Source organism: Neophocaena asiaeorientalis, unplaced genomic scaffold (assembly GCF_003031525.2).
Source record: "Neophocaena asiaeorientalis asiaeorientalis breed wild unplaced genomic scaffold, Neophocaena_asiaeorientalis_V1.1 scaffold171, whole genome shotgun sequence".
Classification (NCBI taxonomy): Eukaryota; Metazoa; Chordata; class Mammalia; order Artiodactyla; family Phocoenidae; genus Neophocaena; species Neophocaena asiaeorientalis.
Genome location: NW_020174013.1, coordinates 12,420,387 through 12,440,386, shown reverse-complemented (window position 1 = coordinate 12,440,386; position 20,000 = coordinate 12,420,387).

Sequence of the window (20,000 nt, the reverse complement as noted above, 5' to 3'; positions counted from 1 at the left end):
AAAAAATTAATAAATTAGTACATCTTTATTTTAGTAAACTTATTTATCTTTAATTTCAACAGAATGATTGATTTTGTTGTTAAAATCAGGATTTTCACATAATTTATGTTCTAATAACACTAGTAATACAAAGGATAAAAAATAAGATGTATTCAACGTGTATAAAGTTTAAATATGTTTACAGCAGTAGTGTAAAGTCAAAGTAAAAGATTGAAAAAGTAAAGTTGTTTTCAGGGTTTTGAGGGTTTCTTCTTCTGTGGTATTAAAAATGTTTATTAAAATAATTGTTATAAGCAATTTTAATCAAATTATATCAGTAAGAATGGGATTTTTTCTTAAACTTTTTGAAGTAGCAATTAAACCTTACTCACTTTTAAATACAAATAACGAGATTTTCAATTCTAGCGTTCAGTGCTCATGTAATCGACGATGGAAGAAATCAGTATTAGGTTTATGCTCGTTACCTCTGTCCCACATATATACGTATTTGAGTATATGATTTATTTCATATTGAGAAATGGTTCTCAGCCTCCCTTGTAACTGTTAGGAATAGTACCCTACTACAAGAATATTCAGAACCACCAGTTGGAAAACCCCAAAGTGATGCAAGGAAAAGGATGCTTGGCAATGCTGGGAAATAGTACTTGGTTAAGCAAAAGATCTGTTACATTTGTGCAATCTGAGAGGAGGTCCTTAAGGGGTTAATTCGTTTGATTTTTCTTCTTAACCTAAGCACTTCTACACTCCAAGTAGGCAGCAGCATGACCCATAAACCTTTATGGCATTTGGATGAGTTGCCTTTTTTTTTTTTTCCTGAACAGTGTTAGTTATAAGAATTAACGTTTGGAATTATAGATTGTGCTATGCCAGATTTAAGCACCAAGTTCTAAGTGATATATGGCCCTATGTATCTTTAGCACATTTTTGTGAGCATGTATTTACAATATGTGGGTCCCCTAAAGCATAGGGCCCAAGTCACCAGAGCCTGTAACCAGATCTAAGGGTGGGACTACCAGCATAGTACAGGGGAATCTTGTATATTAAGTGTTTATATTCCCATCAGTGTCAGTCACATTCTCCTCTACTCTCTAGCATCAACACTTATCTTCTGAGTGCATGAGATTTTTGAAATCACTTCCTGAGTTGAAAAATTCTGGCATGGTCCTCTCTCCTTGTGTCTTTGGTTGAGTGAGAAAAACAAATCGGGGGCAAAGAGGGAGGTTGCTGTGTAAAGTACTTAATGCTACAGGGTAAGGGGTTTTATTAACATGGGGTAGCTATTTTTATTTATGTTTTATAATTTATTAAAATACAAATTTTTAAAATTAATGCTTGTATGAGTTAGAATGAATTTTAAAGAAATTTGTTGTTGGAGAATGGGCCATTTTATAACAATGAGTCTTCCCTGAGACTGAAAACAGTCAGAGAAGATATATGACAAGGTACATCTTTGATATTAAATGATAGAAAGCCATTAAAAAATGATTAAAAGGTTAGAGAACACTAACATTGAGAAGAAGTAATATTCAGAGCAATTAATATACCTGATATGGCAAGTCAGTCAGAGGAGAAAAACCTCCAAAATTGAGTGGGGAACTGAATTTTGGATGAAACGGAACATTTTTTATCCATATTAGCCAGAGGAAACATGTTATTATACTTACTATGGCAGAAACTGCCATACTTAGGAGTTAGTTTCTGCTGTGTTTTGTAGCTGAAGTTTGAACCAGTAACTGACAGTGCCAAGATTATTAAAAACAAAAAAACAAGTTAGAACTGGAAGAGATTTAAAGATATACAGTATAGTTTCTTTGGTTTACACTTTAAGCACTTCTACTCTAACAGGGTTGAATTCATTATAATTTAGTTTATTTGATTGAGATGCATTATTTTTATAAATTTTGTTCCAACTGGTAATTTAGATTCAGAAACCTAGGTATTTTACTTATGCTTTTATGTTAATAAATAGATTCATTTTTATAAACTAAATATTTGAACTTCAAATTTGTGTAATCTTGAAACCTAATGCATCTGGTGACGGTTGTCCTGTCTTTTACTCTTTGTTTTAAAGTAACTGGTATTTGTTCTCCCCCAGCAGCAGTAAAATCTCAGAGCACAGAAAATACTCTGCAGCTGAGATGTGAAAAGTTAGTTAAGAATTACTCTCAGTTCTTAAATGTAAGAAGTGGCAGCAAGTATGTTTATGAGGAAATTGAGAAGGCAAATTTTTTTTATATTTTAATTTTATTGGAGTATAGTTGATTTACAATGTCGTGTTAGTTTCAGGTGAACAGCAACGTGATTCAGTTATACATATACACATATTCATTCTTTTTTTAGATTCTTTTCTCATATAGGTTATCACAGAATATTGAGTAGAGTTCCCTGTGCTACACAGTAGGTCCTTGTTGGTTATCTATCTTATATATAGTAGTGTGTGTGTATGTTCATCCCAAGCTCCTAATTTATCCGTCCCCCCACATTTCCCCTTTGGTAACCATGTTTGTTTTCGATATCTGTAAGTCTGTTTTGTAAATAACTTCATTTGTATATTAAAAAAAAATTAGATTCCACATATGAATGATATCATATGATGTTTGTATTTGTCTGACTTACTTCACTTAGTATGATCATCTCTAGGTCCATCCATGTTGCTGCAAATGGCATTATTTCATTCTTTTTTATGGCCGAGTAATATTCCATTGTATGTACCACATCTTTATCCACTCATCTGTCGATGGACATTTAGGTTGCTTCCATGTCTTGGCTATTGTAAATGGTGCTGCAGTGAACATTGGGGTGCATGTATTTTTTTCGAATTATGGTTTTCTCTGGATATATGCCCAGGGGTCGGATTGCTGGATCATATGGTAGTTCTATGTTTAGGTTTTTAAGGAAACTGCATAGTGTTCTCCGTAGTGGTTGTACCAATTTACATCCCCACCAACAGTGTAGGAGGGTTCCCTTTTCTCCACACCCTTTCCAGCATTTATTGTTTGTAGACTTTTTGATGATGGCCATTCTGACCAGTATGAAGTGATACTTCATTGTAGTTTTGATTTGCATTTCTCCGATAATTAGTGATGTTGAGCATCTTTTCATGTGCTCTTTGGCCATTTGTATGTCTTCTTTAGACCTATTTAGACCTTCTGCCCATTTTTTATTGGGTTGTTTGTTTTTTTGACATGGAGCTGCATGAGCTGTTTGTATATTTTAGAGATTAATCCCTTGTCAGTTGCTTCATTTGCAAATATTTTCTGCCGTTCTGTGGGTTGTCTTTTCATTTTGTTTATCATTCCCTTTGCTGTGGAGAAGCTTTTAAGTTTAATTGGGTTCCATTTGTTTATTTTTGTTTTAATTTTCATTACTCTAGGAGGTGGATCAAAAAAGATATTGCTGCGATTTATGTCAAGGGGTGTTTGGCCTGTGTTTTCCTCTAAGAGTTTATAATGTCTGGCCTTAAATTTAGGTCTTTGATTCGTTTCAAGTTTATTTTTGTGTACGGTGTGAGAGAGTGTTCTAATTTCATTCTTTTACATGTAACTGTTCAGTTTTCCCAGCACCACTTATTGAAGAGAATGTCTTTTCTCCATTGTATATTCTTGAAAAGGGAAATTTATCCATTTGTTTATTTTTGTTTTAATTTTCATTACTCTAGGAGGTGGATCAAAAAAGATATTGCTGCGATTTATGTCAAGGGGTGTTTGGCCTGTGTTTTCCTCTAAGAGTTTATAATGTCTGGCCTTAAATTTAGGTCTTTGATTCGTTTCAAGTTTATTTTTGTGTACGGTGTGAGAGAGTGTTCTAATTTCATTCTTTTACATGTAACTGTTCAGTTTTCCCAGCACCACTTATTGAAGAGAATGTCTTTTCTCCATTGCATATTCTTGAAAAGGGAAATTTTGTAAAACTCCAGAGCTGGTTGAGGTTTTAGCAGAGATGACTGATATCCCAAATAATCAAAGAGAAGAAAAAGATGATAAACAGCATCTCAGAATATTATTTATCAAGAATCCAGTGACAGTTTGATAGACAAATATTAGGCACCAAAATTTTATGAGGCAAGGTTGGCTTAGGTCTAAACCTCAGGAAGGGTCTCATTACCTTTTCCCTTGTGTGGAGTGAAGCAGGGAGTGAACCTGGCTTTATTTTCAGGGTAAACTCCTCCTCATCAGCCTAAGACCTGTATGCATGGCTAAAGGGCATAACAAATGCTTGAGTATTTAACGTGAGACTATTTTCTTCTAAACCTCACCAATCCCGTTCTTTGCCTATTCTTTTTAGTCTCTGTATACCATTACCATTAGTCCAATTACCAAGCTTGTCCCAAAAGTCTAGAGTTATTCTGTTTACTTCCTTTTCCTCACACTCCACAACCAAGCAATTCTTCTGGTAATTGGTAAAAGCTCCCCCAATCCACCCTTCTCTCTTTACCTTCCCTGCTTCTGCCTTAATTCAGGTCCTTTCCCTCATTCATTAGACAGCATTTATTGAGGACCTACTCTGTGGCAAGCATCATATTAGGTACTGGGCATGCAAAGATGCATGAATCACAGCCCCTGCACTTGTCAGTCCAAAAATCTCCAGCTCACTTATTTAGAACAAAATATAAAAGGATACAGATGAAACGAAGGAAAGGAGGAAGCTTATGTTATTAGTGAGATGGCTGTTGATTTCCCAAAGGCTTATGGAGATGGTGTCCTAATTAGTTTATTTCTGCAGTATCTTACCTCAGGATGTTCTCCAGAGTGCAACTGTAGTGCCTCTCTAAGATGCACGTCTCCTCGTGGCAGTCTCTTCAGTGGGTCCCTACACCTAAAAGACAAAGCACAAGTTACTAAGCAAGATGAAATAAAGCTCTCCCATGTCTTGTCAAGGGTTCCTTCTCTATCCTTAACTCCTGCCCCCACTAGTCTACACCTTCAGTCTTATACCTTCTGCTTTAATAATATGCAGTTTGTCACCTTCTCCATGTCTCCACACTTTCGTACAACGTTGTTTCCCCTCTTTGAATGTCCATTTCTTGTCCCTTTCTACAGACCTTTTGTGACCCAACTTGCAACCCTCCTTCTGTCTTTTCCCACATGCTGAGAACGGTGAAACCCCCTTACTCAAATACTTGTCCCATCCAGGGCAATTCGGAACATTTCACATGCCTCACTCACCCATTTGGCACATTTCTTCATTCATTCTTTAAAACCTTTCCAGGACTTCGGGCAACACCAAGAACATAACAGACACTTTATGCAAGTGTGTGGCTGCAATAATACATGAATGAAGAAATTTTAGAACATCTGGAAATTTTAAATGTCTCCTATACAATATTTGCTTCTGATTTAGAAAGAAGGGTAATTCTTTACATGTAATATTTTTGTTGAAAAGCTATTATTTATGGCAATATTATTTGTTAATCATGTTTTTTTAGCTTACCTATAATTTTGATTTCTGACATTTTGTGTTGCCTATAAACTGTTGGCAGGTATATCCATTATAATGAGCTAAATTGAAATAGAAGCATAAAGCTAGTACACAATTTAGATATTAGGATATTAATGCAAACTCATCCTGAGCTATACCACAGGAAAGTCTCAAACAATATTGTGGATAATGTAAGAATGCCAAACAAGGCATTCTTTCTGAGTGAAGAAAACCAAAATAATTGTGAAACTGCCCAGAAGGAAAAGGCTGGGCTGATGCCCACATTGGTTGCCGCCTTTAAACTCTTCATAAGTAACGAGAAGAGGACATGTGTTGGAAGTGTACTTCCAACCTACTTAGTTATGTTTCTGATAAAAGTAAAAATCCTAGACTTGATGCAAAACAAACTGGAGCACTGTGACATAGGAACTAGATGCAGATCATTGAGACAGGACTAGTCAGGGTCCAGTCAGGTGGTAGAAGCCACACCAATGATTTAAAAAGATTCTAAGATAGAAAATTTAATATCCAAAAGAATTAACTTGGCATAAAATTGCTAACTAAGAAACAGATGAGAAACAAAACAAAACCCCTCTAAATTATCAGGAAACAGGTATCAGCACTGGAGAATAAAGGGATGACCTTAGAATAGTACAAAGCCTAAAAATTTAGAAGAGCATCCTCATGGGACTGAGACCCGGACCTCTTGGCAATCACCTGCTGCTGTGGAAAAACTGCTGTTGGTGGGATAAAGAAGTATTTCTGGGGTGACAGTGACATGAACTACAAGCAAACAGGAAGTAAACAAGGAATAACTAAGTCCTTTCTCTCTACTGCAGCCTTGCAGATTCCCTCCATTGTCCCCTTTTGGCTGAGCCTGATGGGAAGCCAGATGTCAAAGCAAAACTATGTTTGCAGAGTCCTGGTCCAGCATCAGGAAGCTGCATTTAGAAATGTGGGTTTGGAGCTGAAGAGTAATAGCCTAATACCTGGCATGACAGTCACTGGTGGGAGGACAGACAGGGTTCGGAAAGAATACATGTTAACATAACTCACAGTCTTGGGAGTGTGGCTAAGTGGGGCCCCTCTCTTTCTGCCCAGTGGCTGCCCTCACTAATCTGCAGTGAACAGCATGTCCCTGCCCTCTGCAGCCCAGGCTGGGTCTGAGGATTGGATCCAGATTCACTTTACCTTACTGATAGCTAGCTCTCTGGAGCATGTTGGCGTAACACATACCGTGCACTTCTTATATTTCTGAGACAAAGAAATAATCCTGGCTTTGCAGAGGTGCCAGAGAAGTGACTTTAAGAACCAAGTCAATCCTGACTTGCTGTAAATTCAAAACTTGTAGAACACTAAATGAATAAAAACAACAACAAAAAAGAAAAGTTAACATAAGTTAATCACTATCAAATGTGTTCCCTTCTTGCAAAAATATTCACAATGATCATCATCTTCTCCTAGGGATAGGAAAGGGGGAACATACATACATAAGTCCCCAAAGAAAAATTTAACACTCTATGCTGACAAACCAGTTAATGGATAGATAATTTACAGATAGAAAAGAATGGAAGGCTTTTAAACCCCATCTCCACAGTGTCACTTAAAAAAAAAAAATCACTGTACTTCTCCACCTTTGTGTATTTCTTGTTATTTGAGGTTAAGAATCACCTAGCTAAGAATCAAATTGAGGGCTTCTCTGGTGGCGCAGTGGTTGAGAGTCCGCCTGCCGATGCAGGGGACACGGGTTCGTGCTCCGGTCCGGGTAGATCCCACATGCCGCGGAGCGGCTGGGCCCGTGAGCCATGGCCGCTGAGCCTGCGCGTCCGGAGCCTGTGCTCCGCAACGGGAGAGGCCACGACAGTGAGAGGCCCGCGTACCGCAAAAAAAAAAAAAAAAAAAGGAAGAACCAAATCGATACCTGTCTTACAAGCCAACTTTGAGTACTGCTAATGCTTCTACAAGCCTCCTTGAAGCTAGTTAAAACTGACAGGTAGTCAGGAAAATTAGTACAAGCTCACTGTCATTGAGACAGGAAGAAAGGAAATAAACCAGATACAGCAAATAAAGCACAGCAAATAAACCAGATAAATGATACCATACTAATGCTTAGAGATCTACAGTTAAAGCCATTTAAAGGTTTTTACTCTGATCACAACTTACCCTTCCAGTTTCATCTCAACGGCATGCTTCCAAGGACCTCTATAAGCCAGCACACTGGATGACTCCCTGTGTTAAGATTAAAATGTTCTTCCTATTCCCTGTGCCCTGAAAGTCTCCCCAGCCTTCCTCCTTCCTACCTGGTGAAATCCTTTGGAAACTTTATCAATACTCCCTTTGAATCAACTTCTTTATGAAGTTCAATATTGTTTTCTTTCATTTCCTCCCTTGTTCTTTAATAAGATCTATGTAGCATTTACATCATAGTAATTAGAGCCATTGTATTTCTCATACCTAAGATGTCATTGATAATAATTTGTCCCATTACTTTCTAAACCAGAAAGAAAGAGAAATGGCTCACATTAAACTCTGGGGCCATCAATTTTATGAAGCATCTCGACTTCAGAGGTGACAGAGTATAAATGAAAGGTGTGTTTTAGAATTAACGAAATGAGGTAGTTGTGTATAGGACTGTCTTTCTTGCTACATTGCTGAATTCTGAGCTCCATGAGAGCAGGACATGTGACTTAATATTGTGTCCCTAATGTCAAGGTTACTGTTTGACACATAACATATTCTTCAGTAAATGCTTGCTAAATGTGCCCAAAAAATAAAGATGCAAAATGAAACTGTATCATTAGCAACGTTTAGTCCAGACTTTGTTCTATGATCACAACTGATGATATGTAGGATACAAATAAGGGATACAGAATTATAAGATACAAACTTTCTTTTGGCAAAACTTCATGACTTTTATCTAGGGCTAGTTGTATTCAATATTTGCAGGATGACTAGGCATTTGTCTATGTGCTTTAATTTTAATACACATGGGAAGGCACTGCTCCTGAATCAACCATTTGTTGCCTGAAAATCCTACCTTCAGGTAATCCTTCCCTTATAACAAAATGTACAGTTTCCTGAGGGGGGATCTCGTTAAGCTTTATCGGACAGCATCATTATGTTAGTTCACTTGGTCCCTCTTCAACAGCAACAAATAATAACCAATTTAAAAATAGTTCTGATAAAATAGGGTCCTTCAAGTTTATTTTAGCACTGACCAAGAAAGATTTGGAAAAGAGATTTTAGAGTTAAGGACTACAGGAGGACAGAGGGTTAGCCATTCAAGAGGCAGAAGTGAACGCTGGCAGGAACAAAAGACATGGCCCAAGTGAGAAGCTCTGCTCGAATGCAATGTTATCTTTCTCGGAAACAATGCTTTTATTTCTATTCCATTCTATAGGCCTTTTCTTTATTTATGTTACTTGCTTCTATTCAATATTCCTGCCATTTACAACATTTATTTATCTTATTTCAATGCGTGTTGTATTGTGATGTTCATTTAGACCTTTTCTTTTCAATGCCTCTCCTCCCTTCCCCTCTGCATCACCATTCCTCAAGCTTCTGTATGTTTTCTTTCCCTCATATTAGTTTCCTAGATCAAGAACTCTATTTGGGAATGAAGTGCGTATCCATCCCAGAATGCACATATCCCTGGAATTTTTCAGCTTTTCCTCAGCCTGAGCCCTGTTATTCTTGTTCCCTGGGTCAGCTTGAGCTCCACTGGTTCTAATTTAAGTGATGCAGGGCACAACCTCTCAAGTCAAACTCTGTCCTCTATAAAATGTGGGGTTTTTTTTTTTCTTTTTCCCAACATATCTGTGGGTTTTATTTTTATTTTTTTCTCCTTTAGTCTTTACAGATATGACTGAGTAATTGGACTCAATATGCCCTTCCATGTCATATAATTGGCTTGAAACATCATTTCTGCACCTGTGTGTTTTGTTTCTCCTCTCCATATCTAAAGCGCTTAAATAAAAAATACCCCGTTGTTTATCTCTGGCAGCCCTATATAGCAGCCCGAACCTCTCTACTTAGGGAAAAGAGACCTGACAGATGCCTCACATGTGGCCAGGGGAACACACCTGTCTGTATCACCAATAATAATACCTTGTGTTATATGACACTTTGAATTTTTCTAAATGCCTTTATTTCTATTTTTCATTTTCACCTCTTTCTTAGTTGAAATTTATGACATTTCTAGTGCCTTTTTAGTCATTGATTTTTGTCTTTTCTAGCAGTCATTTCATTTCTGAGTAGCATTCATATAGTTTTTATCACTATAATTCTGCATAATCAAACCAGTAATTTTGAGAATTTTTTTTTTATTCTGAACTATATTTCTTTCAAAACATACTCCATTACTCCACCTCTAAAATTCTGTTTAATCTTTGGAAGCTGAATTACTGCCAACATGTCTTTCAGAGTTATCCCCGGTAATTTTATAATCATAGTTCCCCCAACGTGATCACTAGGTAAAATGCTCTGACTCCTCTCCTTGAATTCTTCTCTTGACAAGGCACCATCATCATTCAGATAATTGTTAAGTTCTTTCTCTGCTGTCTTCCTCTCAGAGACTGCTTCTGTTCACCTCTCCTCACCCAAGTCTGACATTTCTCTCATACAATGTTTGGGAATCAACAGCTCTCAGGCTAATTCTGGGAAGCCTTTTGAACATTCCTTCTTTTCTTTCCTTTTCTGTGCCCCTCAATTTCCCCCTTACTCAGAGTTAATAATTCACTTTCTGTGGTAGGTAGAATTTTAGCATGGCCTCAAAGACCCCCAGTAGCTGGTGTGCTTGCCCTGTACACGTTTCTGCTCTTCAGTGTGATAGACCTGTGACTATGATGGGATAGGGTAGAAGACTCTGGGCAGCCCCCAGAAGATGAGAATGACCCCCAGCTGACAGTCAGCAAGGAAACCGGACCTCAGTCCCACAAGTGCAAGGTACTGACTTTGCCAACAACCACTTGAGCTAGAAAAAGGAATCTGAACTCTAGATGAGAACCCAGTCTGGCTCCCACCTTGATTTCAGCCTTGTGAGACCCTGGGCAGGACACTCAGCTCTGTCATGACCAGATTTCTGACCTAAAGAAAAGGCTAAGATATTGATAGTTTGTTACACGACAATAGGAAAAAAAAAAAAGGTATGTTGTTTCTGTCTTCTTCATTTGCTGACCATCTCTCCTTGCGACTGGAATTCCCACTTGTCCAAAGTACAATTTCTTAGAGACAGAATACCTCAAACCCTACCAAAGTTTGACCTCTCCTTTGGGCCTGTTTGCGTTTCTCCACTCTGATCCTTACTCTTGATTTTACTTAAGTCTATTCCTCTTCATCTCCAGGAATGTTTTTGCTTTGTTTTTTGTGATTTCCAAAGTGATAGACTTAATCTATTCCATTTATTTGTTGAATTCAACAGCAAGCCTGCTGTAATGCATACTTTCTGACGCTCCAGTGAAACAGACTGATTCATTTATTCACTCATTCACCGACTTTTTCATTCAACAGTTAGAATGTCAACCTAGGACACAGACTTCAGTTCTAGAAACCTCATGTTATGGTGGAGATAATGTGGTTGTAGAATCAAACAATACATTAAATAGAACATTAAAAGTTATGTAAGTTTAAGCCATTACTCTTTGGAATAAGATATAAATATACACACACACAAAGAACATAGTTTAAGGCATTTATAGGACAAATTAGCAAATCAGTTTAAGAGAAATTTTGAAAAAGAATATGAATCAGTGCATATTTTATCCCTCAATGTATCAACTGGTGTTTTGCTTTTCTTTGAAGCAGTCATTCACTGCAACTATTATATAAACAACGTGTCAGGTATTTGGGAATGGCTAGTAAGGGGGAGCCAGGATTGAAAGGACACAATCTTCCCTCTAAAAACATACCCTCTATTTTCTGCATAATGACTACATCGCCTGTCCTCATGTGTGATTTTATAGAGCACCAGGCCTTACGCAGGTGGACACATATTTTATACATGTACAACAGTCCAGGCACAGACCATGAGCTGAGAATTAGCATGGTAGCAGCAGTCATTGTGCATTTTCTGTCAACAACACAATTTGACCTGCAGCACCGGTGTAGGCAGAGGGTGTGTAAATTACCATAGCCCAAGGATATGCAGTTAAACAAGAAGTTAGCAGAATGGGTATCAGTGAATTGGGGTGAGAAACTGCAGCCTGAGCAGAAAACAAATACATTTCCTACGAAGAGTGTGAATTTTCCATGGAAATGAGAAAAGAGAATTCCTAAGAGAACTTATTTTCCTTGTCTATTTATTTGTGCCCTGTAGGAAGATGATAATGGGAAATATTTTAATAACATTGTAGGCTTTAACAAAGGCAGTGCTATTTTTGAATGATAATTTTTTTTAGAATCATAAACATAATCCACATCTCACTTTCAGGATATGTGCATCATCCTGAAATCAGTCTGAACACGATATTTAAATGTCTTTGAGCTCAGGGTGTGCCGCAAGAAAGCAGTAGAGCAAAGTCCAGACGTTTGTGCCCTGTGGTGTAAACTGACTCATGTGACGTCTGTGAGAACGTGTGAAATCACTAGACAAGAAAAGGTCATTTTGTGCAGCACGTGTATCCTAGGTAACAGTTTTTATCTAAATCTTCTTTCCTTAATTGTTCTGCCCTTGCTAATTCCTTCTTCCCCTTCCAACCTAGTATGTTACCAGTGAAACTGTTGCATGAACAATTTCTTTTAGGCAATCCTAAAGTCTAAAAGTATATTTCAAATATTGGTATAATAAAAATCCGTGATAAATGTTTAAAGAGTACTAGTTGATGAATCATTCGATACAACCAAGTTTCAGTATCAAAAAAATTTTTACAACCTCCTGAAATTGGATGTAATTAGGATCTGCCCCATTAAAATTTAAGGCACTGTTGTCAGACTCTGCACAGTTGTCCTTCTTTTAAAGTAGATCTCAGTCTGTTTACTCAGTGAAGCTGGTTATTAACTTCTCATAAGTAAACAGACTAAAAATCTCCACAGAGATGCAATCAGAATGGGAGCTGAAAAGTCCTAACCCTGTTAAAATAGCTGCAATGTAAAAAAGCAGAACATTAAATGGAATAACTTCACAGAGAAAAGCTAATGATTGAACTGGGAATGACATGCCTTATCAATTTTGATTTATATAGTATCAATTTTTAGTGTATATGTTCTTTAATTTAGTTGTACTTGGTATTAAAAGTGACCTTAGATTTCATGTTTTACCCAACACTTTAAAATATTCTCATGCATAATCGTGTATACACACATGTCCACATTCACATAATAATGTTGGACACATATAAATCTCTGATTATACACTCCTCAGGAAATTTCATCCTTCTTCCTATTCAACTGACATATAATTGAATGATTTCCAAATGTATTTCTCTAGACCAAAACTTTTGTTGAATCTCCAGACTTGGCTATCTTGCATCCTATTAAATATTTGCAGCTAAGTGCCCCACAAATACCTGAAAACACATCAAGCCCCATAACAAGTTCATGGCACCCTCAAGTCAACCTGTCTTCTGGTATACTTCAGTCAGTGAATGCTACCATCAACAACAGTGTTTCTCAGGACAGAAATTTAAGAGTATCTTAGAAACACTCACTATTAAAACCTCCATGCCTATCAGTCACCAAATTCTGACAATTTTCCCTCTGAGTTCTTCTCAAATGCATCCTTCCCATCCTTATTTTGAATTCCTTAATTTCAAGCTCTCTCCATGTTTTGACAGACTATTTCCATAGATTCCTTACAAACCTTCCTCCTTCTAGGCCAGGTTTCATTCAGATACTCTCCATGAAGTATGCTCTCATTAAAAGAAAATCTTATGTGTCAAAAAAAAAAGAGTAAGGAATCTTTAATATCTACACAATAAAATTTAGACTCATTAGGATGGCATATATACTTTTTTCTTCATAATTTCTCTGTAATTCCGTGTTCAACTTCAGCTCCCAGCATTCCCTACATAGTAGGGAACACAGTAAGGAGCCACGAATAAGGAGTCACAGCCACTAAGCAACAACAACATCTAGAAAGGACAAACTAAAAATAATTGGCAAAATAGTAGATGTAAACCCAACTATATAAAATTAAATAAAAATGCAAAAAAAAAACCCTCCAATTATAAAGCAAAGAATGTAAGTCTGGATGAAAAAGGAAGACTTGATTATAAGTCATCTATAAGACACATATTAAATATAAAGATGCAGAACATTTCAAAGGAAGGGATAGAAAAATGATATGTCAGGCAACCAGCAAAAGAATTTGCATAGCATGGCCATACTAATATACATCAGCATTAGTATCTCCATACTAATATTAGATGAAATCTCAGCACAGAGTATTTCCAAAGATAAAGGGAGACATTTCATGATAAAAGGGCAATTAGGAAGACGTAATAATCTTAAATGTGCATGCACCTAATAAGCGAGCTCCAAAATACATGAAGTGACAACAGACAAAACTAAAGAGAGAAAAAGACAAACTAACAGTGATATTTGCATATTTTAATACTCTTCTGTTAATAATGATTAGAAAATTTGACCAAAAATAGGAAAAGATCTATCTAGAAGATCTATTTAGAAGATCTAAGTAACACTATAAACTAACTTCATATAATTGACATTTGCAGACAGCTTAAAAAAAATAGGAGTAAAAATTTTTTTAACTGTCCATGGAATATTTTCTAAGATCATATGCTTGATCATAAACAAGTCTCAATATATTTCAAAAGAATGAATCTACAGAGTGTGTTCTCTGACTGTGATATAATTAGATATCAACTAGTCACTATAAAATTACCAAATATTTGAAAATTAAGCAGTACACTTTTGAATAATCCAAAGAAGTCTCAAGGGAAACTTAAAAATATTTAAAACTCAATAACAAGATAACGTATCCAAATTTGTGGGGATGCTGCTAAAGAAGTGTTTTGAAGGACGTTTAGAAATTTAAATGCCTATAGAGAGAAAGAAAAGGGAAGGAGAGAGGAAGGGAGGAAAGTTCACAGTTTAAGTTTCCACCTTAAAAAGTGTTTTAGTCTACTCCGGCCGCCCTAACAAAATACCATAGGAAGGGTGGCTTAAGCAGCAGAAATTTATTTTCTCACAGTTCTAGAGGGAAGAAGTCCAAGGTCATGGTGCCCTCATGGTTAGTTTCTCTTGAGAGCTCTCTTCCCGGCTTATAGATGGCCACCTTCTCTCTGTCCTCATGTAGCTGGAATAGATAGAACAAGCTCTCTCCTGTCTCTTCTTATACAGGCACTAATCTCATCTCGAGGGCTCCACCCTCATGACCTTATCTAAACCCCCATCTCCAAATACCATCACATTGGAAAAGAGGGATTCATGTATGAATTTAGGAGAACACAATTCAGTTCATAGCAAGTTAGTGTTTCATGTTTCAAAATTTACAGGTTTTAAAGAGAAGATAACTTTCAGAAACTTGCATAGTTTACAAATATTAACGAATCCCTACCCAATACTATGCTTACTAATTTCAACCTAAAATCAACCTTGAATAACCCAGTCCCCTAACACTGTAAGTACCCTGACTACTTCTCCCCTTTTACGACCCCACCCAGACTCTGTGAAGATGGTGTTCTCCCATGTTCAGTAAATTTACTGAACTCAGCTTTGTAAAATCAACATGTTGTCTTGGTGGTCTTTGAAGGGAAATTCTAACATTAAATAAATTTATAACAGATATAATAATAAAAATAAAAGAGAAATCTTTTGCCTAAAGATTAATTAAATGCATAACCTCATTACACCTTGATTGGTACTCTGATTGCCATGCTTAATTAAAGAGTTGGGGGGGCATAAAGCCCAAATATGTATATGTGTGTATATATATATATATATATATACACACACACACACACACAGTTGACCTGCCTACTGTCACAGAAATGAATGGTTATTAATTTTATTTGAAAAAATTCTCAGTCCCTGAAGTTCATAAAAGCATTTTTAGTATATAATCATTCACAGAAGTTTTCCAAGGACTTCTTAAGGTAGTTAAGATGGTCCCAACTATACTTATGGGATATCTTAACATAGACTGTAATGGACTCTAGTGTCGATGAGTCTTTAAAATGGACTAACTCTGTTCTGGCTCCAGAGCTGTATTCCTAAGAAGCCTACAGAGAGCTCTTTTGAGTTTTCTCAGCACATTATAATCATTATCAAGTTAATTTGTGTGACACCCCAGTGAGAGAAGTAAATACTGCTACCCTTCTTTAACAAATGAGGAAAGTGAGACATAACAGAGGTCAAGTTTCATTTCTAATCTGCTGTACGAATTAAAAGTTTTTTTCTATGCCTCATCCCCAGCCATCTTAAGAGTAGATAGATTCTTGCTCTTGTAATATTGTCATTTGTTCCAAATCACTAGTGTCTAAACACAGAAGAGAGGTTCATAATGTTTAGAACATCAGTTCATCAGTGGGAATAATCCCATTAATGGGATTTTAATATGTTTTATCTGTAGAGATCAATACAAACCCTAGTTTGCTATTTCAGCATAAAATATAAACAAACTGCTCAGTACACATAATGGCTCCCGTAGTAGCAAAACAGTTCATCATCTAAGAAAACAAAAGGTCCCTCCATTAAAATACTCCAACAGTTGCCAGTTAGAATTTATAAGAATACCAGCTTCTAATTACAACTTCATACCATAAAAAAAAAAAAAAAATTTCCCTCATTTCCTTTTTTCCATTCTTGTAACAAAACAGCAATCATAGAAATTAGGTTGGCATGGAGAATATCCAGACAAGAACTTGATATTGCTCTGATCAACCATATTTATCTGATAAACCAATATTGCTCTGATAAACCAACATCAAAATAAAATATTTTGTGCATTTTACACACATCTCATTTACTATTTATAACAATCCAAATCAAAATAGAGAAGATATTATTCTCCCTGTATACAAACAAGGAAACTAAAACACAAAGTGCTGATGCTACTTTCCTGAAACAAGTAAGTGATAGTAGGGTAAGAACCCATACCTTTGACTTTAAGTCAGTGTCTCCAACACATTACTGCATCTTGTGGTGTCTAGCCTATTCTTTCCAGAGTCCAACGGCCACAATTCTCAGTAAAACTTGTCTTGGTAACAACAAGGCTACGATCACTATAATATCAGTAGGATACGTTAGCTTAAAAGCAAAACTTTCAAAAGACTATTGCCACATTAAAGAAATGTCTTATATATAAATAAATGTCAAATTGAAAGTTTTAGGTCACTTAATACCCTCTAGGTGTACTTAATGGTACCATAATGGCCTATTTCTAAAGGTATAATTTTGATGCCTAGGAATAGATTTTTTTCTTCTGGATTCTAAACAGATTTCCAGAAAGGTTATATAATTCTCTTTAAAACGTTCACATGATTTTATATTCTAATATATATTTCTATGTTTCAATTTTAGCAAAATGGGTCATCCTTATTAATATCTGAAGCAAGATATTACCAGTTTCTTTATTCCACTCCTTTAAAATACATTTTAGTTATATTCTATTATCATAAACTCTTAGTAATAGTAGAGGAATTCATGATATCACATCTCTAAAGTACATCTGAACAAGCTCTTCTTCATCAGACAAAACGATTTTGAGTAATGAATGGGGTACACTTTTCAAAGGTACTCAATTTTGAGAAATTTTTCATAACTAAGGTACAAAGCAATTAAAAGCATATCATTTAGTAAGTGGTATATTTGAATTATTAAACATGCCTCTTACCTGAAGTCTCCTGGAGTGTGTTCCACATATAAATAAGGCTGAGGAATTAAGTTTAGGTACAGGAAAATAAAGTTTAGAGATTAAATATATGACCAAAATATTTTTAAGTGTAACAGGGAAAAGAAAATATTCTAACAATGAGGAAAATAGATGGCTTTTTACCTTAGCTAAAAGGTTAATAAATAAAAGCTCATAAGAACAGATTAGCAAAGAATGCATTGCCCATTGAAGGAAACCTCAGATGGGGATAAGAACAAAATAGTTAAAATTTATTGAATATACTGATCTTTGTGCTTAGAATTTTACATAAACCATCTCATTTAATCCTGACACAAATTCTGTGAGGTAGACAGTATTACTAAGATCCATTTTATATGTGAGAAAATACAATGGAGTTTGTATTAGGCTGCTAGGGCTGCCATAACAAAGCATCATAGGCTGGGTGGCTTAAACAACAGAAATTTATCATTTCACATTTCTGGAGGCTAGAAGTACATAATCAAGGTGTCAGAATTGGTGTTCCTCACTCATTTTTGGTAGCTGACAACAGATAATTTTTTTAACAGAAAACATGATTTTTCTGTAGAAAAATTCTAAGTGACTGTACTAGAAAATGGAAGGCATGCTTTGGCCTTTGATTAAAATCTTCATGCGTAAAATTTACACACTAATAGTGAATCAGAACAAAGCCAATAGCCTAACCCAATGGCAAAACCCCGTAACATTAGTTTATCTGAGATTGTTGCTTTCTTTCCATTCCCTCCTACCCTCCCTCCTTTCCTTTCTTTATTTTCCTTTCTTTCCTCTTAAACATTTTTCTTTGTCTCCTTTTTAGTTTGGTGTATGTACTGGGAAGATTAGCATATGACAATCCATCTAAGGAGATTTACACAAATTATTCATTCTACCTTAAGACAAATGTAGTGATTTTTGATACAATTTTGTACCTTTTATTCTGCTTTAAATAAGGAAAGCCCAGCGACGTTAATTGGAAGAAGGACCATAATATATTAACACCCCTGTATTCTTTTAAGAAGGAAAAGCGGTAATGGTAATATGGCAGGAGCTGAGAAGGTCAGGCTTGATCAGGTTTTCTATGTGATCTCCAGAAGAGTGGTTTCAGTAGATCGATGCTGCTAGTATAACTCTTGGGTAGGACTTGGCAGGACGAGGGCCTGAAGAGATGGGAAGATCTCAGATCATGGAGGATCCTGAATGGCATGTGGAAGAGTTTGAATTCTATATAAGATGGAAACAAGGAAAAGTTTAACATGGGGAAGAAATAATATCAAATTTCAATTTCAGAAAAGTTCCCTTTGGTAAGAATATGAAGAATACATTGGAGAGAAAGTAGCCTATTTAAGAAAAAATTACTTCAGACTAGGTAACGGGAAAATAATGACCTAGTAAGACAATAGTGGTAAGAAGGAAGAGAAAGTGGTAGAATTGGGAATTAAGTATTCTTCCTGCTTTCTGCAGCACCTTACACAATATCTGCCAATAAATGCCCTTGAATAAATGCAGCAAAATGTCTAGGATTCGGATAAGATGCTGGGGGGCGGGGGAAAGGTAGTAAAGAGTTTCAAATAGGGCTGTCTTTAATCTAACCTCTTTTCCTGAACAAGATTTGGGTTTCAGCATCTCATTTATGAAGTTGTATGGACGTTTCCCACAAATACCATTTGCTAAAGTGCAGATGAGCAATTATCTTTTTGTTCTTACTTTAACCCAGTTATGTAAAGAATTTGACAGCTCAGGCAAGAAATATTAAGACCAAAAATCTAGCATGAGATTACGTAGTCTGTCTCCTTTTGCTCATCCCAAATCATAGATGTGACCTGGTAAAATTAAACCATCAATGCCTGATCTGAAACAGGTGTTCTTAACAGGGTGTCTTCCATCTCTGCCAACTAGACCACAAGTTTTAGTTTCTCCTGGAACCTGGAAAATAGACTGTGCCTTTGTCCTGCGCTTCTTTGCTCTATTTTTTCTTATCCTTTTCTTTATTTTAAAATCATATATTGATCTAATAGGCGGAAGTACAGCTTTAATTTTGTTCTTGACTACCTAAATAGACCTTGCTGCTTGTTTAGTTCCTGTTTAACTGAAAAGGAAAGCTTCATTCAACACTATCTCTACCATCACAGCAATGATAATGTGACCACTGCGTACTGCTTTATGTTTTCATTATTTTCTCTGCACATAAATAAGGTGTCAAGGGTTTTAATACTTCACGAACAATATTCTGTAAATTATAGTAATATACTGTACTTCTTTGACCTTTTCAATATTGTGTGATTTGGTTGGCTGACCTCTCTATTTATAGCTCTGCTGAGTAGAGGGGAAGGAATGGATATCCTGCCGCTAATGAAAATATCGTATATTGAAAGAGTCAAATGATGATACTGTCTTGGTACAATGACTGTATTTCACAAGATAAACAGCATTAGGCATTGTACTTGTGATAAGTCATTCTCTTGACAGAAGGTATAATGAGATTAGAAAACTGCCAAAATTAATTCATTTACTGACAGGGTTTGTACCCAGGCTAAGAAGAGTGTGAATTTTTAAGCAAAATCTCCTTAGAACCTGAACTTTGAAGTCACATTCCTTTTATTTCTCTACAGATACTTAAGATGGCACGTTTGGTACTTACATTAGTTAAGAATGGTTAAGAGTGATGATGGAGAATTTTCTTTTACAGCCTTAAAGAACAATGATCAAATTACACTTTCTCTTTCATTTGGAAATTTTGGCACAGTTTTGCCTTTTGGGAATAAGGAATGCATTC